Source organism: Rattus norvegicus, chromosome 1, assembly GCF_021556685.1.
Source record: "Rattus norvegicus strain SHRSP/BbbUtx chromosome 1, alternate assembly SHRSP_T2T, whole genome shotgun sequence".
In the NCBI taxonomy this organism is placed as follows: Eukaryota; Metazoa; Chordata; class Mammalia; order Rodentia; family Muridae; genus Rattus; species Rattus norvegicus.
This window is the reverse complement of record NC_141534.1, coordinates 15,880,765-15,897,685: the sequence shown is the minus strand read 5'-3', so window position 1 is coordinate 15,897,685 and position 16,921 is coordinate 15,880,765. Positions and strand designations below refer to the sequence as shown.

Below are 16,921 nucleotides of genomic sequence, written 5' to 3'. Positions count from 1 at the left end.
CTCTGCAGCCCTTCATCAGTGTAAATGCTCATTATGTATTTGAAGATAATACTCGATGGTCTAAGATGATGATTGGAATCCCCCCTATCAAACATCCATTAAAGGTTTACTTCATACCCAGGACAATGCTGCCCAGGGCTCTGAGGAAGAAAAAAAATCCATTGTTTTTAAAGTTATAATCCATAACGGCCACAGGCAGCCTTAAACATGATTAATTTGCTCATGATCATGAGTCACCTGGCCTGGAAGCAGCACACGTTTTGATTGTTTTACTTCTAGTCAATCTCTATAGGAGGAATGAACTAGCTTTATAAAAACTATACGGCTTGGTAAATGTTTGCAATTAGAACTTCAATGAGGTCACCACATAGAAGCAAAACAACCTTAATATAATTGCGTATCTTTTACAGAAACCTGACACGTAGCCATACCCACCTACATTGTTTTTTAGTTGTTAATTGTTTTCCACGGTGTTGGCCAGTTTTGGAAGTTATTCTCTAAGAGGCGATGTAATGCTTACACAAAATGGCTGCCATTTTGGGTCAGAAATGCTGAGAACCCTAAGCAATAATGAGGACAGATAGCAGGTGGCACGTTCTAACCATAAAGGGGAGTTCGTCTAAGTGCAGCTGAGGGGTTTGGTTGGAGTCTCGGTTATAGTGGATGAGTAAAGGGCTTAAGTACCCTGGTGCCTTCCCTGATGTGACTTCTGATGAGAATTCCAGTAAGGTGTGCAAGACAAAAAAACGTAGTTTTCTTGACTCTGCAGAACCATGGAGACTGACTTACTATCAAGAAACCTTTCTGAATCCTCAGAGCTTGAGTCTGAAATCTCTTGTGGGCTCATGTGTTTGAATCCTTGATCCTCAGCTGGTACTGTTATTTGGGAAGACTGAGGGACCTTTGGCCTATGGGGGTCTAACTAACAAAATGGTCAGTGGAGGCTGGAGTTTCAAAATTATACTCAACTCTGGTTCTGACTTGAGCACTCTCCTTTTGGGTTGTGCTGCCACAAAATCCTCCCAGAAACACTCCATCTTTCTTTGCTTGCCGTGATGGGGGCTGCTTAATGAAGCCACGAGTCAGAGTGAGCCACTGCCAGCAGGAGCCACTCGGACCATACTGTACGCTATGCCGTTCGTTCTAGAAACAACATTAAATAGACACATTCCCACCCTGCAGCGTTGGGAATGTGTGATTTCTATTCTACAGACTTAGAAGACTTTGTCTAACTCCTTTCTACACTTCAAGATGATTGACGTGGTCTCCAGTTGCCGTTTTCAAAGGAAGAAACCAAAGTTGGGATTGGGAAGTAAAGGCAGAACTGAGAAGCATGGAGAACATTGAGAGTAAGCTGGGTAGCCTTTGTCCTCTGCAAAGGTTACAGCATCGGTAAAACACATTTGGTCAAAGTCACTGCAGTCTTCAACAGGATGTGCAAGCATTTGCGTGCCTTCATCGATGATAGATGGGCAGACAGATGATAGGTAAACAGGTAGATAGACAGGCAGACAGGCAGACAGACAGATTGATGTACTGTACAGGGAGATAGATAAGATAACACTGGGAAGTCTTTTTTTTCTTTGAGACAGGGTTTCTTTGTATAGACTTGGCTGTCCTAGAGCTCTCTTTGTAGACCAGACTGGCCTCAAACTCAGTGATCCACCTGCCTCTGCCTCCCGAGCACTGGGATTAAAGGCATGTTCCACCATCAATTGGCAGGAAATAATTTTGACTTATCTGATATTATAATTGGAGTAAAAGAGATTGTCTTATTCTTTATTATTTATTTATATATTTTGGTTTTTTGAGACATGGTTTCTCTGTGTGTCTCTGGCTGTCCTGGAATTCGGTTTCTAGACCAGCTGGCCTTGAACTCAGAGATCTGCCTGCCTCTGCCTCCCTAATGCTGGGATTAAAGGCATGCACCATCAAGCCCAGCTCAGTGTGTATGTGTGTGTGTGTATGTATGTATGTATGTATTTATGTATGTATGTATGTGTGTGTTTGTATGTATGTTTGTATGTGTGTGTATGCATGTATGTATGCATGTGTGTGTATGTGTGTAGGATGTTTGTATGTGTGTATGTATGTTTGTATGTGTGTATGTATGCATGTATGTGTATGTATGTATGCATGTGTGTATGTGCATGTGTATGTATTATGTATGTTTGTGTATGTATACATGTTTGTATGTATGTGTGTGCATGTATACATGTTTGCATGTGTGTATGTATGCATATGTTATGTATGTGTGTATGCATGTGTGTTTGTATGTGTGCGCATGTATGTATGCATGTGTGTTTGTATGTGTGCGCATGTATGTATGTATGCATGTGTGTGTATGTATGTGTGTATGTATGTATGTTTGTATGTATTTACCTTTTAAACAGGGTATTATTATCTATGTCAGGTTGTCCTCTAATGCACTACAGACTTAGGGTGGCTCCCAGCTCCCACTCCTAATCTCCTGTCTGAGATACCTAAGTGATCAGATTATAGACATGCATATTAAGAGTGATCCTTTGGCGATCCTTTCATAAACACACAGGGAACACATTTGTAGCAGTGAGCTTTAGGCAGTCCTTTACTTCCACAGAAACCCTTAGCATCCTGGGAGTCCCCTCAGAAAATGCAGCTGGAGGAAAAGGGCGTGAAGCAAGAGAAGGCGAGAGGCTGAATAAATTTATTTCTTAATTTTCTAGTTCAATCCAACATTTATCGAGTGTTTACTACACAATGAATATTCTTCAAGGTGTCAGACACACACACACACACACACACACACACACACAGAGAGAGAGAGAGAGAGAGAGAGAGAGAGAGAGAGAGAGAGTGTGGGAGTAGGGTTTTAATGTGTGTTTAATTGTACATACTTTAGAAAACCTCTCGGGTGAGATGGATTATTTCATAATACTATAATTATGCATCCCACAGCAAGGGGCAGGTAATATCTTGGAGCTCCAACCCCACCCCACCCAACCTGACTACTTTTAAGGCCAGGATTACCGTAACCAGTTTACTCCAGCTGGCCCAGCCTCTGTCCTTCCCAGGCAGACCGCACTATTTCTGGCTTCGACTGGATAAATCTTCCCGTGCCTCTCCTGCCAAAGTTCCAGCTGTTGGTTCCAGCTGTTGGACGGCTGCTTACTTCAATGTTTTATTAACCCCTGTGGAGCGGATTCAAAAGGCTCTACACATTTTCCAGTTTATCCTGTAAAACCATAGCAAAGCCTGTAACTGTTGCAACAGGCTGTGGTCATTCCACAGCAGTGTTGCCTGAGGGCATAAGGCCAAGTCCTTTACGTATCGGTGCACAGTAAAGCTATCTAACTCCAAGGAATGTGTGTCCCGTGCAGTGGCTACATGTAACAGAAACCCAAATCTAACAGAGACCTGAAGATACCTACATCTTTTTCTCGTGAGAAACAGGTCAGGATCTGGTTAGTCCTGGCCTCCGTTGATTGTGAATGATTGGCATATCTAGTGACTGTGCCCACATTCTGACTGCTTCCTTGATGTGATCTGCTTCGAAGCTGTTCTTAAACAAGGAGAGGTGTGGCTCGAAGGCCTAGGGGGAGCATTTACATGGGACAGGAAGGCTGCGTGGCGCAGGAACAGGGGAGCAGCTGCTCACCTTGCATCGAAACTAAGGATCATGAAGTTGGCCTAGGCTATACATCCTCAAGGCCCGACCCCAGGGATCCAGGAAACCACTTGAAGCTTCTGCAACCTTTCAAAACAGAACCAACAGTCAGAAACCAAGTGTTCAAGCACACGGGCTGATGACGGAGGACGGTCTACACTGGCACATCACTAGGCACTGTGAAGTGAGGCAGAAAAAAAGAACATTGGGGACCGTGAGGAGGAAAACCAGCCCCTTCACTCTGGAATCATTGGACTGATGTTTTTGCCAGAAGCAATGCAGAAATTCCTGCCCATTCACCAACTGCAGGGGGCACCTTTCCCTTCCTATCCACAAATCCACAGTTTTCCGGGTATCTCACCAGAAACCTCATTTACATGGAAAGAACATGGACTAAACTCCCTTTGCAACCTGTGCGGAGTTTGGTTTTCCTTATCCCATCACAATTCCATTCATGGTATCTCTGGATACTCAGCACCCGCACCCACCCCTCCACCCCCAGCTGAGGACCGTACCCAGGACCTTGCCCTTGCTAGGCAAGCGCTCTACCACTGAGCTAAATCCCCAACCCCCTCTGCTGCTACTTCTTAACTGTGATTTTGCTACACTTGTGGATTCTGAGGTAAACATGCAGCCCTGAAAAAGCGTCGTTCGACCCCCAAAGGGGCTGTGTAGTGAGAATTTTAGTTTCTTTAAAACCACAGAAATGTTATAGGAATACGTTTTTATCTTAATCCCAGGTGTGGGGGCTGGGGCTGCTTCCCCAGATGGTCCACAGCAACTGGCTGTGATTTCTTTTGTGCTCTGGTGGGGGCGGGCGGTGCGTGTGATTTTTGCCAACTGAAGATAGTTTACTTTTGGAATCCTGGAGACTCTTGGAGAGGGTATAAAAACTCCCAGAATTCCAGAGGCTGCAGGAGTAGCTGCTGTTTCCCCTCCTGTTGCCGCTTCCGCTGAGGCTACACTGCCGCTGCTGTGGCCCCATCGCGCTGCCCCGCGCTGGTTTTCCACTTTCCCAGAGGAAGATCGAATTTGCTCAGGAAAGGGAACTTGATGCCCTAACCAGCTGTAGTTTAACAATATCGATGCTTCCTTTCCCCTCTAGCCTTCTTTCTCTTCTATCTGGGGTTTGGGGGTTGGACAGGATAAGGGTGAGAAGGGTGGAGGGAAAAGAGCCCAATAAAGTAGCCAGAAGTGGGTTATAGGGCTGTGACCCACAGGTTGGGAACTGCTGGTTACTGTACTTGGGTGGTCTGGCTTCCCCAGTCTCCCTTGGGAAGCACACACTCCCACTGGAGTATGTTTTATGTTTTTCTAAGTGCCTCTTTTTCTTAACTCTCGACATAGGCTTACGATATGTAAAATATATTCCTTTTTTGTTTCCTTCCTTTCTTTTGACCTTCTCTCTCTTCACTTTACATCCAGATTGTGCCCCCACCCCCCATAGCTCCTCTCCTCCCAATCCCACCCTTGCGAATCTCTCCCAGCCCCATTGCCCCCTTCCCTTCTCCTCAGAGATGCAGTAAAATATATTTCTTACAACCGTCAATTCTGCTTCATAAACTAGTTAGTCCTGAAATTCTATTTAGAACTGAAACTGCAAGTCTTGGATGGCCTGGGCGCCTGGGTCTCTAAAAGTGCAGGATAATTTCCTCAGGCTGCTGAAGGTGGCAGTGTGGGGCTGTCTCTGAATACTGCTGGAGAGAAGTATCAGAAAGAGGGGGGAGGGGGAGAGAGAGAGAGAGAGAGAGAGAGAGAGAGAGAGAGAGAGAGAGAGAGAGAGAGAGAGAGAGAGAGAGAGAGAGAGAGAGAGAGGGAGGCAGTGACAAAGACACAGAGACAGAGACAGACAGAAAGACAAAGAGACTGAGAGTCAGAGACAGACTGACAGACAGACAGACAGACAGACAGACACACACACACACACACACACACACACACACACACACACACACAGATCTGCATGTGAGTACACTCCTTAACAGTATGTAGCCCTGAAATCGTATCCAGCCTTGTCTACTTACTTGTACGATGCTCTGGGACTACAGTTGTAAACCTGGGCATGGGAATGAAATGAAAAGATTGGGGGGAGGGGTTCTTCTTAGAAAGGAATAGGAGATTGGATATGGCGCAGACAGCAATCTTTGTTACTGTAATCTTAATTTCAACAGTATTTGTAGGCATGTGTATGTCTTTACATTTAGGCAGGCTGTCTGAAGACAGAAGATACTAGGGAAACATACTGTGGAAGGACAGGTTTAAGGCAATGCATACAATAATTATTGTATATATAAAGTACTTTTTGGTGATGGTATGTCTTTTAAAAATATCACATCCTAGGGGCTGGGGATTTAGCTCAGTGGTAGAGCGCTTACCTAGGAAGCGCAAGGCCCTGGGTTCGGTCCCCAGCTCCGAAAAAAAAGAACCAAAAAAAAAAAAAAATCACATCCTCTTTCTTTTCTGCCACCACCATGCCATCCAGACTGAGGAAGACCCGGAAACTTCAGGGCCACGTGAGCCACGGCCATGGTCGCATCGGTAAGCACCTCGAGCACCCAGGAGGCCGAGGGAATGCTGGAGGCCTGCATCACCACAGGATCAACTTTGACAAATATCATCCAGGTTACTTCGGCAAAGTTGGCATGAGGCATTACCACTTGAAGAGGAACCAGAGCTTCTGCCCAACGGTCAACCTCGATAAATTATGGACGTTGGTCATCGAGCAGACACAGGTCAATGCAGCAAAAAACAAGACTGGAGCTGCTCCCATCATTGATGTTGTTCGATCAGGCTACCACAAAGTTCTGGGGAAGGGGAAGCTCCCTAAGCAACCTGTCCTCGTGAAGGCCAAAGAGAAGGCCAAGAGCTGAAGGGAAGATAAAGGGTGTGGGAGGTGCCTGTTCTGGTGGCTTAAAGCCACTTTAGAGGTTAATTAAATGCAAACATTTTCCAAAAAAAAAAAAAAAAAATCACATCCGGGGTTGGGGATTTAGCTCAGTGGTAGAGCGCTTGCCTAACAAGCGCAAGGCCCTGGGTTCAATCCTCAGCTCTGAAAAAAAGAAAAAAAAAAAGACAAAATAACAAAAATATCACATCCATAAACCCTAACTTTAAATATTAGAACCTCTGCTAATATTTTTGATACTGTTTTTGTTCATTTGTTTTCAAGACAGGGTCTGGTTGTCACGGAACTCACTCTGTAGACCAGGCTGGCCTCTAAGTCACAGAGATCCCCCGCCTCTGCCTCCTGAGCGCTGGGACTGAAAGCTGGTTCTTCCACACTGACTGCTGATCAGCCCTTCTAGAGAACCATTTAGAACATGTGACTCTCCTCATCAAGTGAACTCTATTTCTCCCTCCCAGTTTCTCCTTCTCGGAAATCTCACTCTCAAGTGGAAGAATAAGGGCTTCTTGGGAAGGACTTGTCTTGGGCTCCCGCACAGCGGTGTCCCTGAGTTTGGTGACGTCAGAGTGCTGTTATTTCTGTCATCTACCCTTTGCCAAAGCAAAAGCAATGGGGGTAAAGCATCTAAATCAATGCCGAGCGAGCGTCTGAACCAAGGCTAACTCTCAGTTTTCTAATTTATACAGCAAAGGACAGAGTATATTCAAGTGTTATCAGCAGTTAACCAGTTGGTCATCGACTTCTTGTAAGTTTTCTGAATTTTTAGTCAGCCAATTTATCTCTCTTTGTCCCAGAAATAATTGCTTTAAGAACGGGATCCAGGGGGTTGGGGATTTAGCTCAGTGGTAGAGCACGCAAGGCCCTGGGTTCAGTCCCCAGCTCCGGAAAAAAAAAGAACCAAAAAAAAAAAAAAAAAAAAAGAACGGGATCCAGGTATAGACAAAAGCTTCATCACATCCCTTTCTTAGCTGTGCTACTAACAAAAGGGAAATTCCTTTAGCCGTGAATTTGTCAGTTCAGCTACCTAAACAAAGCATCCCGGGCTGAGTGGCGTAATGAAACAGACATTTTGTGATGTGGTGGGATTCAGTTCAGAGCACTGTGGTTCAGCCTTCATGAGAGAAGCTTCTTCTTGCAATAGATGGGATTTAACATGGAGACTCACACCTGGACAATATGGAGATAGTGGGAGACCTTGAACACTCAGTCTTTCTCTTTTTAAAGATTCATTTTTCAAAGAGTACACTGTAGCTGTTCTCAGACACACCAGAAGAGGGCATCGGATCCCATTACAGATGGTTGTGAGCCACCATGTGGTTGCTGGGACTTGAACTCAGGACCTCTGGAAGAGCAGCCAGTGCTCTTAAACACTGAGCCATCTCTCCAGCCCAAACACTCAGTATTATGTAGCATGTCTTTATCAAATCCTTCCCCTTCAGGCTCAGGGGTCTGTGCTAAAGAAGAGGCAGAGAGAGAGAGAGAGAGAGAGAGAGAGAGAGAGAGAGAGAGCCAGAGATGGTGGATGAGTTAAGGGAAACTTTGTCATCAAGATACAATCTGAACTCCGAGACTCTGTCACAGCATACACATGATTTACACAGGTTCAAACCAGACAAACACCCAGAACAGAGAAGGGGAGGTAGACACAAAGTCCTACCCCAGGGAACTATTTGCAACTGATACTTGCTGGGAAAGAGAAAATTAGTTTCCTCCAATGGAGGTTACTGAGTGTATCAATCATTCTCCAGGGCAGGCCCAGGAAGTTAGCCAACACAAAACAGAAGCCATGTCCTTAAAACACTTTTCTCATTTGTCTGTGGTTTTTGTCTCACTGTTCTGTTAGTTTATTTTGATTATCTCTTTAAGAGACAATGGACGGGAAATTGGGTGGACAAAGAGGCAGGGGGGTATAGGAGAAATTGGGAGAGTGGAAAGAATATGCTCAAAATGTATCCAAAATTAACAAAAACAAAATTTGATTAAGAAAAAAAAACCCGGGCATTTATTTTTTCACATTTTGGGTAGATTTCCATCACAGTACCTGCAAATTTGGTTTCTGTTGTCAGGACTCCTCTGGCTTGACTGTGGTTGCCTTTGCAGTCATCTTCGCAAGCTTTTCCCTATAAGGAAAGTGAGAATTTTCTGACAACTCTTCTCTTCTAATTCGGACACCAGTCCTATCGCATATGGACTGCACTCTCACTATATCGCTGAGCTTTAATTAATGCCCTGTAGGCTCCATCTCTAGATACAACCACATGGACAAGTTAGAGCTTTCACACATGAATTTGATGTAGGGGACAGGGACAGTCTAGTCCAAACAAGTTGTGACAATGTAGCACAATGCTCTGTGCCCGGCATAATCCTGGGTTCTTTGCATCTTTGTTTTAGGAACTAATTATTAACTCCATGTCCAGATAAGGAAGCTGAAGGGGAATACTTAACCACATTGTTCTGATGACGAGTGGTTGGACCCTGCTCTTAAACCCAAATCTGCTTAAGCCAGTTCGTAGCAATATTACTTGGGGTAAAAATATGCACATATTACTTTGAGTAAATTCGGAACCTTCTGGATGGCTAAAAATATATATGATAAAAATATGGGTTGATACGGAATAATACCCAAAGGTATATTATAGTTGTTTGTAGTATACAATTTAAAAGTAATAAAAGAAAACAGGGACTAGTAAGTAAGTCTTGTTCAATTTTGACTTTCAATGTCTCCATTCTTCCTAGAGCAACTGTGGTATTTTCTTCTCAGAAACATTTTATGATTTAATTTACCAGTAGACCACACACACACACACACACACACACACACACACACACACACACACACACGCTCACTTTTTTCCCCTTGGAAACCAACTTTTTAAAAGTTTGAAACAAAGTCTCACACAGCCCAGCCTGACTAACTCCCTATATAGTGAAGATAGTCACCTAGTGGGCTACAGTCAGGAGGAGGTGCTCTGTCTGCTTAGCCATACTTTGTCACAGTTTTATATAGTACTCAAGTTGATATTAGGTCGGATACAGATATTGATAGTAAGGGTTATTGAACAAAAGCTAGCCAAAGATGACTTTGGCTGTCGATGTGGAATATTCCATTGCTCTGCAAATCCTGATGATCTAGACAGCCAGCTCTGCAAGGGAGATAGATGTAAGTCTTCTTAGAATTTCCTGCCACACATTGCATTTTCTGGGGAAAGAGACAGGAAGAAAAACATTGCTATATGGTTGGTAACATAATTTGTTCCTCAAATATTTTCCATAGATTGGTTAAATCTTCAAGTTCAGAACACATGGATATAAAAAAGTTTTTTTTTTAATTGGAACTCACATTTAAAGTATCTGGCATGAAAAGACTTCTCATTATTTACTGTCCAAATATTTTACCACATATGTGCATTTTTTCTTAAAGAGTACATATGCAAAAATATATAGCCTGGATATTTGGATGAATATCTCAAAAACAAATACTAATTCTTTATAAAGAAAATGAATTTAGGTCAACAAGCTTTTAATTTTTTTTGGCAGTGTTTTGTAATTCTTAAGGAGCAGCATGATTTTCAACATTATTTGCTTTATTGATTTAGTTCCCAACATTACTTCCCCAGTGACAGGAAATGTTACCCTGTATCATGGAAACATGGGATAAAGCTTGACCACCCTCTGGTGGGCTTAGTGTGAATAAAAATATCTTTCAAGTATGGTGAATCTTCCTTATAAGAAGTCTTAAACTTATAATGAATTTTCTTAAAAAAATTGGACCATACCATCCATATTTTATTGGCAGGAAAAGACAACCCCAAATGTCCAAGTGTCTTTTGTCAAAACACAGAGTCTTCTGTTACTCAGCCATGCTTTCTCCACTATAATGTTGTCTTAATATTGGTTTTCTTACTAACATTTTTTTTTTTTGGTTCTTTTTTTCGGAGCTGGGGACCGAACCCAGGGCCTTGTGCTTCCTAGGCAAGCGCTCTACCACTGAGCTAAATCCCCAACCCCAACTTACTAACATTTTTATTCATCAAATTTGCTACAAAGAGGAGATGGCCTATGGCTTGTAAAAAGGGGAAAAATAAGAAAAGCCATTGTAATTCTCATAGACTCATGAAGACACAAAAACGTCTTTTTAATAACATTAGTAATTCAATCTTCTGTTGGTGGGAATTTCTGGAAGCACTCAGCCCTTGATAGAGAAGCTCAAAAGGACAGTTTTCTTGTGAGACAGGAAGGTAAGACCATGCCTGGGTAGGGGCAGCTTAAAAACAAACCGGCAACAGTAAAGCCGTGGCTGCAGAGGTCAGAGGAAATCTGTGGTCTTAGGGAGATGGAGAAAAGGGAATTAGTTTCATTTTTGAGCTTCTTGAGTGCTTCCTCTCTGAAAGCTAACAGAGAGGAATACCAGTCTTGGGAGAAGGTGGCACACGATATACGTCTGCATGACTCTAACCTTTCAGTTCACACTGCCATCAGAGTTTCTCTTTAATGCATCATACTTTCTAAAACTATTGTTCTCCGCTGGGTGGTGCTGGGGCATGCTTTTAATCCCAGCACTCTGGAGGCAGAGGCAGGTGGTCATCTGTGAGTTTGAGGTCAGCCTGGTCTACAGAGAGAGCTCCAGGACAACCAGGGATATGCAGAGAGAAAAACAAACAAACAAACAAACAAACAAACTTGTTCTGTAAGCCATTAATTTTGAAAAGTAGGGGCAAGTTGCTCTTTTACCTGTGAGTTCAAATTGCCCTTTATCTAATCAGAATAATAGTTTAGTTTGGAATCGAACTCGTGAGTGTCTGCAAACATGAGTGACAGAGGTCTTCATGTTGACACCAATTCAGGATTATGTAAGCCATCTGTGTCACCCTCACAGGGAGTGTAATTGAGATGATATCACATGTTTTCCTGAGCACAGGTCTTGGAACAAACAGGCATGAAGATGCCCCCCATGCATGTAAACTTCCAAGATGACTCAAGCATCACATGTAGCACACTCATTGTCTAACGGAAATGAAATATCAGGGGCTGGGGACTTAGCTCAGTGGTAGAGCGCTTGCCTAGCAAGTGCAAGGCCCTGGGTTCGGTCCCCATCTTTGGAAAATAAAAAAAAAAAAAAAGGAAATGAAATATCACTGGAATTCAGATTTTAACTTTGAGCAGTAAAGCTGATAATCAGTAACTGGAAATGAGCCCATTGCCTCTGGAGTCTATACTCACACCACATTGCCATGTGAGGAATTCTGGTCTGGTGGTATCCTCTGGTTCTAGCAGGAAGCTGTCATATAATACCCAGGGCTTCCATCGCGCATGCGAGACCCTGCATGGACTGTCTTAGCAGTCTCAGCCTGAGACTTGGGTTTTTGCTCCTGGTAGTGTGTTTGGGAGTGTGCGTGAGGGCTCGCCTTCCCAAAACAGAATCTTTGGAGCACACCATCCCTTTAGCAGGTTCAGTGTCTGCTTCCATTTTCTAAGTTCCTGACAGAGCTGAACACTTTACTCTAAATGCACTTTTATTCTCTGTGCTGAATCACTCAGAGTGGCGTGTGTGTGTGTGTGTGTGTGTGTGTGTGTGTGTGTGTGTGTGTGTGTATACGCATGCATGCTTAATGTGCATTTCTGTGTAGAAGGCCATCCTGGTGCACACACTGAGGCCAGAGAAGGATATCAGATATCCTTCTCTGTCATGCTCCACCTTATTCCACTGAGACAGGATCAACCTAGGGCTAGACTGGTGACTAGTTAAGTACTAGTGAGCTGCCTATCTTCTACCCATATAAAGTTTCACAGGGGTATGGCTAGTTGAATGGGGCGGTGGGGAGTGAAAGGTACCCTGATTCCTGGCCGAGATAGGTCGAATCCCCGGGAGACCCTAAAAGGGACAGCAGGAACATTCCCAGTCTCCCAGAATATCAGGGCCTCGCGTAGCTGTGCCCCCAACAGACCCCTGTAGAGATGTTTGAGACAGACCAGTTACCCAGACCGCAGGTCACAGAGACTCAAGACAGATCAATCATAGAAGCAGGTCCACGCCTCCAAATATGTAGCTGAGGTCTTCCCAAGCTCTCAGGCCAAACCAATAGGAAGTACCTGCTGTCAGACACTGACCCATCCAAAACACTGTATTTAAAGGTCGTGCTCAGAATTAAACATGTGCAGGAATTATTCCAACATTGGAGAGCTTCTGTCATAAGAGCCATTTGTTCCCAAATCACCACCAGAAGCTCCCCTTCACCCCTCAGTGGCTAGTCAGTCTTCTGCTGCTCAGCCCAAGCAGCAGTGGCAGAAAGGAGAAAAGGGGAAGGACTGGCAGCTGGGGACTCCAGAAGCTCTCCCCGTCCCTGCCTGAGTTCTCTCCCCTTCGCCTGAGCCCATGCACCTAGTCGGGCAAAAGATCTCCCTGGGAGCACACCAGGGTTCCAGAGCCCTACAAATGGTAGAACATTTGCATAGCTCCAGAAGGTCTGGGTTGATTCTTCAGCACTAAACACACAAGCCCAATTTCCATCCTTTGAGACTTTGAATAGACACGCTCCTACTGTGTCCTAAAAATCTGCTTTGTGAAAGTCAACCCCACAAGACTCCTAGGCAGTAGGGAGTAAGATTTGGGGGTTTGGCGGCTTGTCTGGTTGATAATCAAGAGGTAGCATGGTTACCATATGTCTGCCTCCATGTATTGATTATTATGTGGTTATGAATTGGTAATTGGTCAATATCCTTTAATATTACACATTAATGGAACTATATGACAATTAGCACACCTCGTTTTCCTTTGCTTTTTTCCCCCCCTTCATTCAGTTAAGTAGGCGGAACCTTTGTGGTTACTGGCTCCTGGTACTCGGAGGACTGGCACAGAAGCTGGTAGAGCCTTCAGTGAAAGCATGGATTCACAGAAATAGGAGCACTGAGCTGTCCTGGGAAGGGAGCAAGTTAGAGAGGATCATATCATGACAGTGACAGAGAAGAGGTTGGAAGGAGGTAGTCCAAAGTATGACAAGTGACAGCGATGTGGATTCGCGGAGATCTCAGGTTAGTGGGAGCCCATCACGTTGACTTCCTGTATCCAGCATGACGTGTCCATCCAAACTCACATGGGAAAGCTGTCTGAGAGACCCTTCCCCATGTGCCAGGTCCTGCTTTAGTTACTGGAGAGTGAACGCCACTCTGACCCTGCCTTTATGAACGTCACAGACACTAACTGGTCCCCCTTCGGAATGCCAAGAAGCCTCAAGCAAGGTGAGACAGAATTCTCTGAGTCCAGGGGCAGATGCTGCCTCTTGCATGCCCGGATCCCAGGGCAGTGAGGGATGCTGAAAGAGCAGACAAACACACGCTAGTTAGATGCAGACTGCTCCGCTAGAACTCTGTAGCAACAACTTAGAACCTCGGTGCATTCATTACGTACAGCACAGGAAGGGGAGTTAGTTTGTCTAACATTTACAAACACACACACTTGCACACACCATCGACATTCACAGCAAACCAGAGGAAGGCTGTGCTCACCTGCTGAGCCTCATTCTGCTAGGGCTGTGCCCAATCCCATGGGTCTGAGGAGTTGATGTTTTTGATCTGGCTGTGCCGTGCCAAACAACACACATTCCCCCAGGCTCCCCTTAGGGATAGATATTTAAATCCCCTAAAATGCAGAAATGCTCTACTTCTTTTTTTTTTTATGATTACTTTATCTCTCTCTTTTTTTTTTATTAACTTGAGTATTTCTTATATACATTTCGAGTGTTATTCCCTTTCCCGTATCCGGGCAAACATCCCCCTCCCCCCTCCCCTTCCTTATGGGTGTTCCCCTCCCAACCCTCCCCCCATTGCCGCCCTCCCCCCACCAGTCTAGTTCACTGGGGGTTCAGTATTAGCAGGACCCAGGGCTTCCCCTTCCACTGGTGCTCTTACTAGGATATTCATTGCTACCTATGAGGTCAGAGTCCAGGGTCAGTCCATGCATAGTCCTTAGGTAGTGGCTTAGTCCCTGGAAGCTCTGGTTGCTTGGCATTGTTGTACATATGGGGTCTCGAGCCCCTTCAAGCTCTTCCAGTTCTTTCTCTGATTCCTTCAACGGGGGTCCTATTCTCAGTTCAGTGGTTTGCTGCTGGCATTCGCCTCTGTATTTGCTGTATTCTGGCTGTGTCTCTCAGGAGCGATCTACATCCGGCTCCTGTCGGTCTGCACTTCTTTGCTTCATCCATCTTGTCTAATTGGGTGGCTGTATATGTATAGGCCACATGTGGGGCAGGCTCTGAATGGGTGTTCCTTCAGTCTCTGTTTTAATCTTTGCCTCTCTCTTCCCTGCCAAGGGTATTCTTGTTCCCCTTTTAAAGAAGGAGTGAAGCATTCACATTTTGATCATCCGTCTTGAGTTTCATTTGTTCTAGGCATCTAGGGTAATCCAAGCATTTGGGCTAATAGCCACTTATCAATGAGTGCATACCATGTATGTCTTTCTGTGATTGGGTTAGCTCACTCAGGATGATGTTTTCCAGTTCCAACCATTTGCCTACAAATTTCATAAAGTCGTTTTTGATAGCTGAGTAATATTCCATTGTGTAGATGTACCACATTTTCTGTATCCATTCCTCTGTTGAAGGGCATCTGGGTTCTTTCCAGCTTCTGGCTATTATAAATAAGGCTGCAATGAACATAGTGGAGCACGTGTCTTTTTTATATGTTGGGGCATCTTTTGGGTATATGCCCAAGAGAGGTATAGCTGGATCCTCAGGCAGTTCAATGTCCAATTTTCTGAGGATCCTCCAGACTGATTTCCAGAATGGTTGTACCAGTTTGCAATCCCACCAACAATGGAGGAGTGTTCCTCTTTCTCCACATCCTCGCCAGCATCTGCTGTCACCTGTGTTTTTGATCTTAGCCATTCTCACTGGTGTGAGGTGAAATCTCAGGGTTGTTTTGATTTGCATTTCCCTTATGACTAAAGATGTTGAACATTTCTTTAGGTGTTTCTCAGCCATTCGGCATTCCTCAGCTGTGAATTCTTTGTTTAGCTCTGAACCCCATTTTTTAATAGGGTTATTTGTTTCCCTGCGGTCTAACTTCTTGAGTTCTTTGTATATTTTGGATATAAGGCCTCTATCTGTTGTAGGATTGGTAAAGATCTTTTCCCAATCTGTTGGTTGCCGTTTTGTCCTAACCACAGTGTCCTTTGCCTTACAGAAGCTTTGCAGTTTTATGAGATCCCATTTGTCGATTCTTGATCTTAGAGCATAAGCCATTGGTGTTTTGTTCAGGAAATTTTTTCCAGTGCCCATGTGTTCCAGATGCTTCCCTAGTTTTTCTTCTATTAGTTTGAGTGTGTCTGGTTTGATGTGGAGGTCCTTGATCCACTTGGACTTAAGCTTTGTACAGGGTGATAAGGATGGATCGATCTGCATTCTTCTACATGTTGCCCTCCAGTTGAACCAGCACCATTTGCTGAAAATGCTATCTTTTTTCCATTGGATGGTTTTGGCTCCTTTGTCAAAAATCAAGTGACCATAGGTGTGTGGGTTCATTTCTGGGTCTTCAATTCTATTCCATTGGTCTATCTGTCTGTCTCTGTATCAATACCATGCCGTTTTTATCACTATTGCTCTGTAATACTGCTTGAGTTCAGGGATAGTGATTCCCCCTGAAGTCCTTTTATTGTTGAGGATAGCTTTAGCTATCCTGGGTTTTTTGTTATTCCAGATGAATTTGCAAATTGTTCTGTCTAACTCTTTGAAGAATTGGATTGGTATTTTGATGGGGATTGCATTGAATCTGTAGATTGCTTTTGGTAAAATGGCCATTTTTACTATATTAATCCTGCCAATCCATGAGCATGGGAGATCTTTCCATCTTCTGAGGTCTTCTTCAATTTCCTTCTTCAGTGTCTTGAAGTTCTTATTGTACAGATCTTTTACTTGCTTTGTTAAAGTCACACCAAGGTACTTTATATTATTTGGGTCTATTATGAAGGGTGTCGTTTCCCTAATTTCTTTCTCGGCTTGTTTCTCTTTTGTATAGAGGAAGGCAACTGATTTATTTGAGTTAATTTTATACCCAGCCACTTTGCTGAAGTTGTTTATCAGCTTTAGTAGTTCTCTGGTGGAACTTTTGGGATCACTTAAATATACTATCATGTCATCTGCAAATAGTGATATTTTGACTTCTTCTTTTCCGATCTGTATCCCCTTGACCTCCTTTTGTTGTCTGATTGCTCTGGCTAGAACTTCAAGAACTATATTGAATAAGTAGGGAGAGAGTGGGCAGCCTTGTCTAGTCCCTGATTTTAGTGGGATTGCTTCAAGTTTCTCTCCATTTAGTTTAATGTTAGCAACTGGTTTGCTGTATATGGCTTTTACTATGTTCAGGTATGGGCCTTGAAT

At 43.9% G+C, this 16,921-nt stretch overlaps 1 pseudogene; it reads left to right on the top strand.

The window, feature by feature from the left end:
- The first annotated feature begins 6,092 nt into the window (after positions 1-6,092).
- Positions 6,093-6,571, top strand: LOC102547604 (60S ribosomal protein L27a-like; annotated as a pseudogene).
- The last annotated feature ends 10,350 nt before the right edge of the window (positions 6,572-16,921 follow it).